The 15,269-nt window shown below is 39.4% G+C and overlaps 1 long non-coding RNA gene and 1 gene segment (V, D, J or C); one reads left to right on the top strand and one right to left on the bottom strand.

The window, feature by feature from the left end:
• The window catches only part of LOC123574618 (immunoglobulin heavy constant gamma 1-like), a gene marked incomplete at its 5' end in the record, with an annotated part of 164,439 nt that overhangs the window by 53,396 nt on the left and 95,774 nt on the right, over positions 1–15,269 (top strand).
• The window catches only part of LOC135971616 (uncharacterized), a 74,338-nt gene that overhangs the window by 4,646 nt on the left and 54,423 nt on the right, over positions 1–15,269 (bottom strand). For 2 of the 4 annotated variants that reach the window (XR_010587864.2, XR_010587865.2), the window contains exon 2: positions 3,962–4,035. The exons of the other annotated variants lie outside the window; for them this stretch is intronic. This is a non-coding gene — a long non-coding RNA (uncharacterized lncRNA). The remainder of the gene's footprint in view (positions 1–3,961; positions 4,036–15,269) is intronic. 4 annotated transcript variants of the gene reach the window in all.

The raw sequence follows: 15,269 nt of genomic DNA, 5'->3' as shown, positions 1-15,269 counted from the left end.
GCACTCTGTGTCTAGCTCAGGGTTTGTAAATGCACCAATCAGCACTCTGTGTCTACCTCAAGGATTGTAAATGCACCAATCAGCACTCTGTGTCTAGCTCAAGGATTGTAAATGCACCAATCAGCACTCTGTGTCTAGCTCAAGGTTTGTGAATACACCAATCAGCACTCTGTGTCTAGCTCAAGGTTTGTAAATACACCAATTGGTACTCTGTATCCAGCTAACCTAGTGGAGACTTGCAGGACTAGCAGTCTGACTCTGTGTCTAGCTCAAGGATTGTAAATGCACCAATCAGCGCTCTGTGTCTAACTCAAGGTTTGTAAATACACCGATCAGTACTCTGTGTATAGCTCAAAGTTTGTAAATACACCAATTGGTACTCTATATCTAGCTAACTCTGTATCTAGCTAACTAGCTCTCTGTGACTCTGTGTCTAGCTAAAGGATTGTAAACGTACCAATCAGCACTCTGTCAAATCAGGCCAATCAGCTCTCTGCAAAATGGCCCAATCAGCAGGATGTAGGTGGGGCCAGATAAGGGAATAAAAGCAGGCTGCGGGAGCCAGCAGTGGCAACCAGCTGGGGTTGGCTTCCAGGCTGTGGAAGCTTAGTTTTTTTGCTCTTTGTAGTAAATCTTGCTGCTGCTCACTCTTTGGGTCTATTCTAACTTTATGAGCTGTAACACACCCCGTGAAGGTCTGCAGCTTCATTCCTGAAGCCAGTGAGACCACGAATCCACCAGGAAGAATGGACAACTCCAGACGAGTGCTGCCTTTAAAAGCTGTAACACCACAAAAGTCTGCAGCTTCATTCCTGATAGTGAGACCACGAACCCACCAGAAGGAAGAAGCTCCAGACACATCTGAATGTCTGAAGGAACAAACTCCAGACACCCCATCTTCAGGAACTATAACACTCACCTTGAGGGTCCGCGGCTTCATTCTTGAAGTCAGTGAGACCAAGAACCCACCAATTCCCGACAGACTATGACTACACCAACATCATTAGGAAGATCACTTTAAATGGTGTATATAAAAGGCTCTGTCAACTTTAAAGCCAGTACCCAATATACACTCATAGATATCAGCATATTACAGAAAAATAGTATTTCTTTTGTGGTCAAGCATATCTGGATTCTAATCCCAATTCTACTAATTACTCCCTTACTTTTTGTGTGCTGTGATAATCAATGTTTTTATCATTAGAATCTTGATAATATTTAGCTTACCATGTTTTTCTGGAAATCATATGAGATAACATGCAAAGGACTTAGTGCAGCACCAAATGTGACTGTTCCAGCTCCTGTGGTTGTCGACTGCCCTGGGCACTCCTGGGCCTGCAGATGCATTGCTCCAGCCTCTGCCTCTGTCTTCACACAGTGTTCTCCCTATATCTGTGTCTCAATGTTTCTCTTCTTATAATGGCACTGACCATAGTGGATCTAGGACCCACTCTACTGTAGAGTGGCCTCATGTTACCTTGATTACATCTGCCAAGTCTCTCTTTCCAAATAAGGCCACATTCTCAAGTTCTGGGTGGACATAAATTTGGGAGTGACTCTATTCAACTCAGTATACTCTCTCTTCCTGAGAAGAGCAGTTTGGACTCAAAGCTGTTCAGTGGGCAGATCAAGGGTGGGGGGGGGTGTCTGCATGGTGGGGGTGGGAGGAGAGATGCAGGGGCCCAGAGTGGGAAGCCAGTGTGGAGTCCAGGCTCAGAGCACCCACAGGAGCAGGAGTGGGCAGCCTCATGTGGAAAGTCAGATCTTAAGCGGGGTGAGAAGGGTTCCAGATGGGGAGGGAGTGCAGACTAGAATGGAGGGGGAGCCGGAATGGCAGATGGGAAGAGAATACTGGCAGAGAGGGCAGATTGGTCACACAAGGGGATTGGTCAAGTAAGTAAATATACTGAAAAGAGTAGAAAAGAGAGAAGATAGTTCCAAATACCAAAAGGGAGTGATGGTTTGGATCTGTGTCCCCACCCAAATCTCATGTCGAATTGTAATCCCCGGTGTTGGAGGTGGGGCCTGGTGGTAGGTGGTTGGATCATGGGGGCAGGTTCTCTTGAATGGTTTAGCACAATCCCCCTAGTGCTGTTTTCCTTAGAGTCCTCCTGAGATCTGGCTGTTTAGAAGCACGTGGCACCTCCCTGGTCTCTTTTTCTCCTACTCTGGGCATGTAAGATATGCCTGCTTCCCTTCACCTTCAACCATCATTTTAAGTTGCCTCAGGCCTCCCCAGAAGCCAGGCAGAAGCTACTATGCTTCCTGGATAGCTTGCAGAACTGTGAGTCAATTAAACCTCTTTTCTTTATAAATTACCCAGTCTCAGGTATTTATTTATAGCAGTTCAAGAACAGACTACAGAGAGAAACTGGCATGAATCCTATGGTACTGGAATGGAATTTGATCCAGTTTGAATACATGGTTTCTAACATAAATAGCCATTATACAGAAGCTGTCCTGATTTGTAGAAAACACACTAAAATATTTATGAAGGAGGAGGTGGCAGGTCAGAAAAATACTCTCTTGAATGATTCAGATAAAAATTCTTTGTACTTTTCTTGCAACTTCCAATTTTTGGCTGAAGCTAAAGAAATATTTTCAGACAAAACAGAACATTTGTTGCCAGAGGACACACACTAAAGGAACTACTTAAAGATAGGCTTAAGAAAGAAGGAAAATGACCCCAGAGGAAACCTCAGAGATGAAAAAAAGAATTGAAGAGTGTAAAGTACACAGGTGAGTACATTTTAAGAGTTATTAACTAATAACAATGATGAGGTGATGTCTAGTGAGGATAGAAAATTAAAACAATTTAGATACATAGCAATAACATACAAGTAATGAAGGGCTAATAACACTGCATCATCTTATCTGAAAAGAAGATCAAAGAATTCGTGACAAATTTTCTTATAAATTAAACTAATAGAAAAAAAATGCAACTGTAAGAAACTCCATCCAAAGGGAGGCAAGAAAAAAGGGATAAAGAAGACGAACAAGAACAGCATTATCTCACTTATTTGTGGAAACTAAAAAGAGCTGAGCTCATAGAAGTAGAGAATAGAATGGTGGTTACCAGAGGCTAGGGGTGGAGAGGGCGGGAATGGAGCATGGTTAGTCAAAGGGTACAAAGTCTCAGATACACAGGAGGAATAAGTTCTGAGATCTATTGCATGACAGAGTGACTATACTCAATAATAATGTATATTTTAAGATAACTGAGAGAGTAAATTGAAAGGGTCTCTCCACAAAAAATAAGTAAATGAGGTAACAGACACATTAATTAGCTTTATTCAATCATTCCACATTGTTTACATGTACCAAAATATTGTGGCCCGGTGCGGGGGCTCACGCCTGTAATCCCAGCACTTTTGGAGGCCAAAGTAGGTGGATCACTTGAGGTCAGGAATTCAAGACTAGCCTGGCCAACATGGTGAAACCTAGTCTCCACTAAAAATACAAAAATCAGCTGGGCGTGGTGGTACATGCCTGTAATCCAAGCTACTTGGGAGGCTGAGGCAGGAGAATCACTTGAACCCGGGAGGCAGAGGTTGTAGTGAGCTGAGATGATGCCACTGCACTCTAGGCTGGGCAACAGAGCCAGACTCTGTCTCAAAGAAACAAACAAACAAAAACATTGCATTGAACTCCATAAATATATCTAATTATGATTTGTCAATTGAAAATTATATTAATTTTAAAACCACATGGCTAGACGGGAGATTTAGGCTCAAATATATCAGTATTTACATTAAATGTAAATGGTCTGGGAGTAATGTCACTGAAAATGGCAGCTCCAAAAACGTGTCCCTTCACAAAAACAACAATTAAGCTGGCAAAAAACTGACAGAATTCATTTTTTCATAACTCTAGAATATAACCAAAAACTTAAATCAAAGGATGCTTAATGAAGAAAGAAACTGCTAAATTTGGGTAAAAGAGAATTGTAGAATTTTCTTACCTGTCTATAAACCCCTCATTTCCCAGCTCAGAAGCAGCCAGGGCAACAGCAGCTCATCTTCCCAGTGTGGTTTGCTGGTGCCAGAGGGAGTAAAAAAAGCTGTTGTCATCAAAGAATTGTGCTTGCGAAACTCGACCTATCTGACAGCTCTCTGAGGGATCAGCTCAGGAGCTTGCCTTTGTTTTGCTCACCCTGCCCCTGCCCTCCCTCCCCCGTGTCCTACCCCTAACAAACACATACACAGAATTCTCTGCAGGATCGAACAGCCTCCTGGGCAGCATACATGGAAAGTATTTAAAGGCATTTACTTGTCACAACCATCTAGGTCAACAGATAATAGAAGGGGAAAACAGTAGACAGGCTCAAACACCTAGGAAGAAAAAGGCTAAGGAAGGAAACATGTGGGGAAATGAGAACTTTAAAAAACTCCCACACATACTAAGGAATTCAAACAGCCACATGTATTTCTAAATGTATGCTCAGATGAGACCTGAGAACACCCTAAGCTTTCACCTCTGGCTGATGGTTAGGCTTCACGTGAGCAGGAAGTAAAAGCTAAGGCAGAGTTGTAAATGACCTGGCTAAGTGTTGCAGCAGTGCTCTAAGTAACCCAGAGCCAGCCTGCAAAGAACAGGAGTGTCTTTTCTCTCTTTCTCTCTTTCTCTCTTTCTTTCTTTTGGCTTAAGGAATTTAAGAAAGTCTGTCAAAACACTAGCTGACCACTAAACTAACATAACAAAGATTTCTGTGGCCACATATGACAAAGGTCTTTACAAAAGTCTTTACAAAAGTAGTTTAGAAAAGTCACTAAACAACTATAACACATAACGAGCAGCAACAACAAACCCTAGGGAGAAGAACTTAGTCTCCCATATTATAATATTTATTCAAATTTTCCAGTTTTTAACAAAGAAGTATGAGACACACAGAAAAACAAGAAGTATGACCCTTTCACAGGAAAAGGTAAATTAACAGAAACTTTCCCTAAGGAAGCCCAGACTGCAGATTTACTAGACAAAGACTTAAATCAACTGTCTTAAATATTCTCAAAGAGCTAAAGGAAACCAGGAGAACAATGCCTCAGAACTAGAGAATATCAATAAAGAGATAGAAATTATAAAATAGGGCCAAATAGAATTCTTGAAATGCAAAGTACTGTAACTAAAATGAAAACTTCACCACAGGATCAAGATGAAACTTGAGCAGGTAGAATAATCAGTGAACTTGAAGGTAAGTCAATTAAAATTCTTCTGACTAAACAGCAGAAAAAAGGATAAGGAAAATGAGCTTAATTTGAACAATATGATCAATAAATTCGATCTACTAGGCATATACAGATCTTAGAAAGAGCAGCTACAGAATGCACCTTCATTTCAAGGTGGAATATTCACAATTTATACCATTTATGACCACAAAGGAAGACTTAACACATTTTGAAAGACTAAAAGTATTTAGTGATGATGTGACCACAGTGCTAAGTCAGAAATAAATGGCAAAGAGGTAAGTTAAAATACACATATGTTTGGAAAGTAAGATATAAACTACTAAATAATCCTGAAGCTAAAGGAGAAATCATAATGGAAATGTTAAAATTAAAATAAGTTTAAAATATTTTTAACTGAATGATAACGGAAATATTACATATGAAAACATGGTGAGATGCAGCCTAAATAGTGCTTAGAGGAAAACTGATAGCCTTAAAAGCATATATTATGAAAGATAAAAGCCTGAAAGTTGATGAACTGAAAATTCATCTCAAGAAGTTAAAAAAGAATGTAAAACCAACTGAAAATAGAAAGAGATCATTAAAATAATATAAGAAAATGACTAAACTGAGGATAATAAAGCAAAGAAATGATCCACCAAGGAAATTAATAAAACTGGTAAACCCCTGATAACACTTGTTGGGGAAGAAAAGAAAAAAAGCAAATAACTAATGTCAGAAATAAAAAGTGACATCACACACATCCTACAGATGTTTAAATGTAACAAAGAATATTTGGGAAAGCTTTAAGGCACTAAGTGTGAATAATTGGATGAACTCTAAGTGGATAAATATAAGTATTTAAAAAGTTTAATCTACAATTTATAACCTTACCCCAGAGAAAACTGTGAACCAGACATGATTTTTAGGGGATTTCTGATAATTATTTAGGGAAATATCAACATTCTTAGACAAACTCTTCCAGGGAGCTGAAGAAGAGTCCATGCCCTGAAAGCCACTGTATAAAGCCATTGTAATCTGAGTGTGACCTCTGTTTTCCATTGGGACTGCCACTGATAAAGTAATTCATCACAGAAATGACCTCAGGAAACTGACTTTCAAAACGGGCTTCTGGAAAGTTATCTCACATATTTGAGGACCACAGGCGTAATTGATTGCCTGCAGGAAATGGGGTGGCCATCCATGACACATGGTGGCACCATGATGTCTCAGACAGTCCCTGACAGGAGTGCAGGCAAAGTACAAGGAGAGAAAAAGGCATGGGCAGGTCAAGGTGCAGTGGCACTTTGTTGTCATGGCAACAAGAGGGATGCTAAAGATTATGGAGTCACCAACTTTTTCTCATGACCATACAGAGTGTACACAGGAGAAAAGAAGCAGTGAAAGCTATGAACATAGCAAAAAGAATACATACAGAGAGCCATGGAAGCTTGAAGGAGTCCCTTACTTCCTGGTCATGACACAGATAGAGCTGAGACCCAGCCAATTCACTGCAGATGAAAGTCTCAGAAATTGTGGGGCTACAACATGCAAAGGTTTATCATCATCCCACATAACACCAAACAGTAGGCCCTAACTGCAATCTTGTTAGACATGTATCCAATTTCAGAATTGTGTTCCAAGAATCTGCTTCCCAGGACCACTTTTGTCTGTGTTGGGGATCCCCAGAAGCTGATTTTGAGAGAATATTTTAAGTGTACAGTTTGCTTGAGAGGTGATGCCAGGAAACAATGGTGGAAGAGTTGGGGATGAAAGGAAGCCAATAAAAAGTGCACTAATAAGCATGTTACCATGGAAATAACTGTAGCTGAAACTTACCAGGGGCCTCAGGAAGCCAGTGTCAAACAAACACCTTCCCAGTACTTCCCCCAACACACACACCCTAGCAGCAAGGGAGCTGGGGTATTTATATGCTAACTTGTTAGTCATTTGTTGATGGCAGCTTGTGCAGAGCAAAATCCTGTGCAACTACAGGCCTGTTGTGCACAGAAACCCTGACTACCACAGAAAACCCTCAGGCAAGAAGATGCAGATGCTAGCAGTTACAGGTTACACCAATATACACTAAAGTGTAAAGGCCCAGGGCACCTGAAGGGCCCCAAAAATTACTGCCACGGGTGTACGAATGTTTAAATTAACAAGATAATGCCATGTCATCCTCCAAAGTCTTGGCACCAATTCACATTCCCATCAGCAAATCTGAGACCTTATCCAATACCCATGTCCTGACCTGAAACTAGATCATCAATTATTTGCATCTGTGTTTCCTTCTTTTGTGTATCCTTTTGTCTCTTGATCAGAGGTAGCCACACTCTTTATTTTTGTATGCATCATTCCCTCCCTTTCCATAATAAAAATTTATCAAATATGGCTGGGCTCTATGGCTCACATCTGTAATCCCAGCACGGTGGGAGGCCAAGGCAGGCAGATCACCTGAGATCAGGAGTTCAAGACCAGCCTGGCCAACATGGAGAAACCCTGTCTCTACTAAAAATACAAAAAATAGCTGGGTGTCATGGCATACACCTGTAGCCCCAGCTACTCAGGAGCCTGATGCAGGACAATCTCTTGAACCTTGGATGTGGAGATTGCAGTAAGCCAAGATGGCACCACTGCACTCCAGCCTGGGTGACAGAGGCAGACTCTGTCTCAAAAAAAAAAAAAAAATTATCGAAATTATCGAATATGTATGTATATCTGAACTTGTCTGATTCTGTTTGCCTTTGAGCTATATAAAATTATATCATACTATATGCAGTTGTCTGTGATTGGCATTTTTTACCAATATTGATACATCTTGTTTCCAAGATTCATCTATGTTGTTGTGGGATGTTGTATTTTTTTCACTTTTACTGCTGTACAGGATTCCAGAATTTCTTTTCCTTGGATAATTTTCAACATTTTTCTATTATTAGCTGGCTTACTATTACAGTCTTGTTCCTGCCTATTGAGATCCTGTTATGGACTGAATATGTCCTCACCTCTCCCCAAATTCATATATTGAAGCCTTAATCCTCAATGTGATGGATTTGGAGATGTGGCCTTTGGGGAGTGATTTAGTAAACTACTGAAATCCGTAGTTTACCTTAGGGTTCACTACTTGTGTTGTACAGTTCATGAGTTTTGACAAATGCGCAATGCCACGTATCCATCAAGGCAGTTTTATGCAGAATAGTATCCCCTGTATTTCACTATTCATTCCAAACCCTGACTACCAGAGAAAATCCTCAGGCAAGAAGAAGAAGAAGAAGTTGCCAAACCCTGGCAACTGCTGATCTTTCTACTCTCTCTGTAGTTTTGCCTTTCCAAATATATAGCTTGGAAACATAAAGTATTTAGCCTTCTCCAACTGGCTGCTTTCACTTAGCAATATGTATTTAAGATTCCTCCATGTGTTTTGTGGTTTAATCATTTTTTGTTTTTTGTTTGTTTGTTTGTTTTTTGGTTTTGATAGGGTCTTGTTCTGTCAGCCAGGCTGGAGTGCAGTGGTGCAATCATATTTCACTACAGCCTCAGCCTCCCAGGCTCAAGTGATCCTCTTGCCTTAGCCTCCCACACAGCTGGGATTACAGGCACCACCATCATGCCCACTTTTTAAATTTTTGTAGAGATGGTATCTGGCTATATTGCCCATGCTGATCTAGAACTCTTGGGCTCAAATGATCCTCCTGTCTCAACCTCCCAAAGTGCTGGGATCACAGGTGTGAGCCATCATGCCTGCCCTTGATAGCTCACTTTTTATTGCTGAATAATATTCCACTGTCCGGATGTACCACAGTTAACTGATCCATTCACCTGTGAATGGTATCTTAATTGCTTCCAAGTTTGGCAATTGCGAACAAAGCTGCTATAAAAACTGATGCAGATTTTTACATGGACATAAGTTTTCAATCCATTGATTGTATGGTAAGATAAGATTTAGCTTTTAAAACTGTCAAACTGTCTTCCAAAGTGGCTGCACCATTTGTATTCCCACCAGCAATGAAAGAGAGTTCTTTTTGCCCCACATCCTCCACAGCATTCGGCGTTGAGAGTTTTTTGTCTCATTTGTTCTGTTTGGGATTTTCTCCATTCTAGTAGCTGGTGGTGGTAGCTCATTGTTGTTTTCATTTGCCATCCCAATGGCACATCATGTGGAGCATATTTTCATGTGCTTATTTGCCATCTGCAAGCCTCCTTTAGTGAGGTGTCTGTTCAGACGTTTTCCCCATGTTTTAATTGGGTTGTTTTCTTATTGTTTAAATTTAATAATGGTTCTTTACGTGTTTTAGATACAAGTCGTTTATCACATATACACTTTCTCCTCCCACTCTGTGGCCTGACTTTTTCATTCTCTTGACAGTGTCTTTCACATGTAGACATTTTTTCATTTTAATAAAACTCAGTTAACTAATTTTATGTTTTTTACAAATTGTGCTTTTTGTATTATATCTAAAAACTCATTGCCAAGACCAACATCATCTGGATTTTCTTCTATTATCTTCTAAAAGTTTCATAGTTTTATGCTGTACATTTGGGCCTATGATCCACTTTGAGTTAATTTTTGTGAAAAGCATAAGGCCTATAAGGCCTGTCTCTAGATTCCTTTAGTGAAAAGATGACGTTTTCTCCATTGAACTGCCTTTGCTCCTTTGTTGAAGATCAGTTGACTATGGTTATGGGGGTCTATTTTCAGACAATTTTGTTCTATCAATTTATTTGTCTGTCCTTTCACCAATTCCACACTGTCCTGATTATTGTGACTTTACAGTAAGTCTTGCATAAAAGTTGGGAAGAGTCAGTCCTCTAATTTTGTTCTTCGTCAATATTGTGTTGTCTCTTCTGAGTATTTTCCCTTTCCATATAAACTGTAGAATCAGTTTGCCAACATCCACAAAATAAAGTGATGGGAATTTATTAGGACTGCGTTAAATCTATAGACAAAGTTGGGAAGAACTGACATCTTAAGAATATTGTCTTTCTTTTCATGAACGTGGAATATCTCTCAACTGATTTAGATCTTCTTTCATTTCTTCGGAGTTTTACAGTTTTCCTAATATATATCTTGTATATGTTTTATTAGATTTACACCCAAGTATTTCAGTTTCTGGTGCTAATGTAAATGGTATTCGGTTTTCCACTTTAAATCCCAATTGTTCATTGCTGGTATATAGGGGGAACAAATGGCTTTTGCCTGGTAAACTTAACATCCTTCAAATTTGCTGTTAGGACATGCTTGCATTGCTATAAAGAAATACTTGAGATTGGGTAATTTATTTTAAAAAAAAAAGAGGTCTAATTGGCTCATGGTTCTACAGGCTATACAGAAAGCATGGCAGCCTCTGCTTCTGGGGAGGCCTCAGGAAGCTTCCAATCATGGCAAACAGCAAAGTGGCAGAAGCCATATCATATGGCCGAAGCAGAAGCAAGAAAGAGACTCTGTGGAGGGGGAGGTGGAACACACTACTAACGACTAGATCTCATCTGAACTCTGAGCGAGAGCTCACTCATCACCAACGGGCTGGCCCAAGCCATTCATGAGGATCCGCCCCCATGACTAAAACACCTCCCAGCAGGCCCCACCTCCAGCATTGAGGATTACATTTCAACATGAGATTTGGGCAGGAACAAATATCCAAACTATATCATTGCTGTAATCACTTATTAATTCCAGGAGGTTTTTGGTCGATTATTTGGGATTGACATGACATAGATATCATATCATCCGATGACCAACGCAGCTTCATTTCTTCTCCTCCAATCTGTATACCTTATACTTGCTTTTCATGTTTTAACGCGTTAGTTAGGACTTCCAGCATGGTGTTAATCGGGAGTGGTAAGGGGACCTGTTCAACTGTTGCTTCTCACCATGAAGTACAATGTTACCAATAGGTTTTTTTGTAGATGTCCTTTATCTATTTGAGGGTATTCCCCTTTATTCAAAGGTTGCTGGGAGTTTTTATGATAAATGGAGCTGTATTTTGTCAAATACTTTTTTCCTATCTATTGATATGACCACATGAGTTTTCTTTCATCTTTTCCGGAGATGGATTATGTTAATTGACTTTTAAGGGGAAAGCTTATATTAATTGATTTTGAATGTCCAATCAGCCTTGTTTGTATTACTGAGAGTTCTCCAGATAAACAGAACCAATAGGATAAGGGGTGTGTGTGTGTGTGTGTGTGTGTGTGTGTGTCACAGAGAGAGAGAGAGAAATTTTAAGGAATTGGTTCACGTGGGTGTGGAGGCCGGCAAGTCCAAAATCAAATCTACAGTGTGGAAGCTGACCTAGGAAAGAGACGATGTTCCAGCTTGAGTCCAAATATAATCTGGAGGCACAATTCCGTCTTCCTTAGGGGACCTCAGTCTGTCTTTTCTTATGGTCTTCAGCTGATTGGCTGAGGCCCACCCACATTTTGGAGGATGATCTGCTTTACTTAAAGTCTAACAACTTAAATGTTAATCATGTCTAAAAAAAATACCTTCACAACATCCAGACCGATGTTTGACCAAATATTGGGTTCCAAGACCTAGCCAAGTTGACAAGTAAAATCAGCCATCACATTTGCATACCTGGGATAAATCTCAATGGGTATATTATTTTTTATACATGGTTGGATTTCATTTGCTAATATTTCATTAACATTAGATTTTACACTGTCAGTGTAGAAGGTAAGGAATCTTTGAAAAAGACAACTATAACTCATCCATACCTGTTTTTCTCCTTCCTTTGAACTCCTGCTAGACAGTGTTTCCCAGTGCCATCACATGTGGATGGAGACCTGTTACCAGTTCTGTTCAATGAGTAATGTGAATAAGTCAAACAGTACTTTGAAGAGATGTGATGTTGTAACAAAAAATATTATTATGTGGTTCATGCCTGTAATCCCAGCACTTTGGGAGGCTGAGGCAGGAGGATCGCGTGAACCCAGTAATGTAAGATCAGCCTGGGCAACAAAGCAAAACTCCATGTCTAGAAAAAAAATTAAAAATTAGCCAAACATGGAGGCACACGCCTGTAGTCCCAGCCACCAGGGAGGCTGAGGTGGAAGGATCACCTGAGCCTGCAGAAGTGGAGGCTGCAGTGAGCTGAGATCATACCACTGCACCCCAGCTTAGGCAACAAAGTGAGACTCTAGCTCAAAAAATAAAATAAAAAACTTGCCTTAGAAGACGAGAGGCAGTTAGTGAGGAACCTGGTGTCAGGCTGGAGGGCTGCAGACCCTTGTCACGCCTTAATAAATCAGTTGTTAAAATTTGGAAGGCAGAGTCCCTGCCTATTCAGCCTGCAGCTCTAGGGTAAGAGATTGTAAAATCGAGTATTAAGAGTTTGTTGGCTACTATTAGCTCCCTTCATTAATTAACCAGAGAAAAGAGGTTAGGTCAGAGAATTGGTGGTTTTGCAAGCAAAAATTTTAAAGAATAGAGAATATCCAAAAATCACAGGGAAGGAGTGGAAAAGCTGACTTCTTCTAGAGCCCAAACAAGACTGGACACCAAGAAAGGTTTTGGATGACAAGGAGGATGGCCAAGGTCTGACTGGCAGTGTGGCCTTCCCATCCATGGCCTCTTTCATAGATTACCTAATTTTTAATTGATTGTTTTTGTGGATACATAATAATTTTATATTAATGTATTTATGGGGTACACGTGATATTTTGATACATGCCTAGAATGTGTAATGATCAAATCGGGGTAGTTAAAATATCCATCACCTCAAAATTTATCATTTCTTTGTGTTGGGAATTTCAAATCTTCTCTTCTAGCTATTTGGAAATATAAAATAAATTGTTGTTAACTCTAGTCACCACACTGTGCTATTAGACACTAGAACTTATTCTTTCTATCCAACTGTTTTTTTGTTTTGTTTTGTTTTGTTTTTTGAGATGGAGTCTTGCTCTGTCATCCAGGCTGAAGTCCAGTGGTGCAATCTCAGCTCACTGCAGCCTCTGCCACTCAGGTTCAAGCAATTCTCCTGCCTCAGCCTCCCAAGCAGGTGGGATTATAGGCACATGCCACCATGTCCTGATATTTTTTTGTATTTTTACTAGAAACAGGTTTCACCATGTTGTCCAGACTGGTCTTGAACTCCTGATGTCAGGTGATCCACTCACCTCAGCCTCAAAGTGCTGGGATTACAGGCTTCAGCCACAACACCCAACCTACCCAACTGTATTTTTGTATCCGTTAACCAACCTCTCTTATCTCCTCCCCCACCCCAGTGATCCTTCCCAGCCTCTGGTAACCACCTCCATGAGATCCACATTTATAGCTCCCACAAATGAAAGAGGACACATGATCTTTGACTTTCTGTGCCTGGCTTATTTCATTTTAACATAATAACCTCCCATTCCATCAATGTTGCTGGAAGTGATAGGATTTCATTCTTTTTTATGGCTGAATAGTATTCCATTATGTATATATACCACATTTTCTTTGTCTATTTATCCACTGATAGACCCTTAGGTTGATACCCTATCTTAGCTATTGTGAACAGTGCTGCGATGAATATGGGAGTGCAGATATATCTCCAAAATATTGATTTCCTCTCTTTTGGATATATATGCATCAGTGAAATTGCTGAATTACATGGTAGTTCTATTTTTAATTTTTTGAAGAACTTCTACACTGTTTTCAATAATGGTTGTACTAATTTACATTCCAACTAGCAGGGAATGAGTATTCCCCTTTCTTCACATCCTCACCAGAATATGTTTAGTTTTTGTCTTTGGTAATAACCATTCTAACTGGGGTAAGATAATACCTCATTGTGATTTTGATTTACATTTCCCAGATCATTAGTAATGTTGCACATTTTTCATGTAAATGTTGGTCACACTTGCACGTCTTCTTTTGAGATATGCATATTCATGTCTTTTGTCAATTTTAATGGGATTTTTGTTGTTGTTGAGTTCCTTGTATATTCTGAATATTAGTCCCTTGTTGGATGAATTTTATCCCATCAAAAAGGTTGACTCTTCACTCTGTTGACTGTTTCCTTGTTGTGCAAAAGTTTTGTAGTTTAATATAGTCCCATTTGTCTATTTTTGTTCCTGTTGCCAGTCCTTTTGATGTGTTAACCATAAAATATTTGTCTATGACAATGTCCTGTAATGTGTTCCCTATGTTTTCTTCTAGTAGTTTCATAATTTTTAGTCTTATGTTTAAGTCTTTAATACATTTTAGTTTTTTTTTTATTATATCAGGACCTAGTTTTATTCTTCTGCATATGAATATCCAGTTTTCCTAGCATCATTTATTGACGAGGCTGTCCTTTCCTAGCACTTTCATTGAAAATCACTAGCTGTAAATATGCAGTTGTTTTGTTTCTAGATTCTCAATTCTGTTCCATTGGTCTGTGTCTGTTTTTATACCAATGTCATGCTGTTTTGTTTCCTATATCCTTGTGATATGTTTTGAGTCAGGTAGTATGATGCTTCTAGCTTTATTCTTTTTCCTAAGGGTTGCTTTAGCTATTCAAGCTCTTTTTTTGGTTTCATACTAATTTTAGGATTGTTTTTCCATTTCTGTGAAAAAATGACATTGCCATTTTAATAGCAATTACATTGAATCTTTAGATTGCTTTGGATAGTACGGTCATTTTCACAATATTAATTCTTCCAATTTATGAGCCTGAAAGGTCTTTTGATTTGTTTGTGTCCTCCTCAATTTCTTTCATCAGTGTCTTGTAGTTTTCCTTGCAGAAGTCTTCCACCTTCTTGGTGAAATTCATTTATATGGATTTTTGTAGCTATTGTACATTGGATTGCCCTCTTGGTTTCTTTCTCAGCTAGTTCATTATCAGGGTAGAGAAATACTACTGACTTTCATATATTGATTTTGTATCTTGCAACTTTACTAAATTTATTTGTCAGATCTAAGAGTTTTTGGTGGAGTCTTTGGGTTTTTTTCTGTTCAGCCAGAATATATCTTTTAAGTGGAAAGTTCTATCTGTTTACGTTCAAGGTTATTATTGACACATAAGGACTTATTTCTGTCATTTTGTTGGTTGTTTTCTTGTTGTTTTGTCTATCCTGTGTTCTTTTCTTTCTCTCTTATCCTTTATCATTGTGGCTTGGTGGTTCTCTGTAGTGGTGACATTT

The sequence above is a fragment of the Macaca fascicularis genome, chromosome 7 (assembly GCF_037993035.2).
Source record: "Macaca fascicularis isolate 582-1 chromosome 7, T2T-MFA8v1.1".
In the NCBI taxonomy this organism is placed as follows: Eukaryota; Metazoa; Chordata; class Mammalia; order Primates; family Cercopithecidae; genus Macaca; species Macaca fascicularis.
This window is presented reverse-complemented; position numbering and strand designations above follow the sequence as displayed.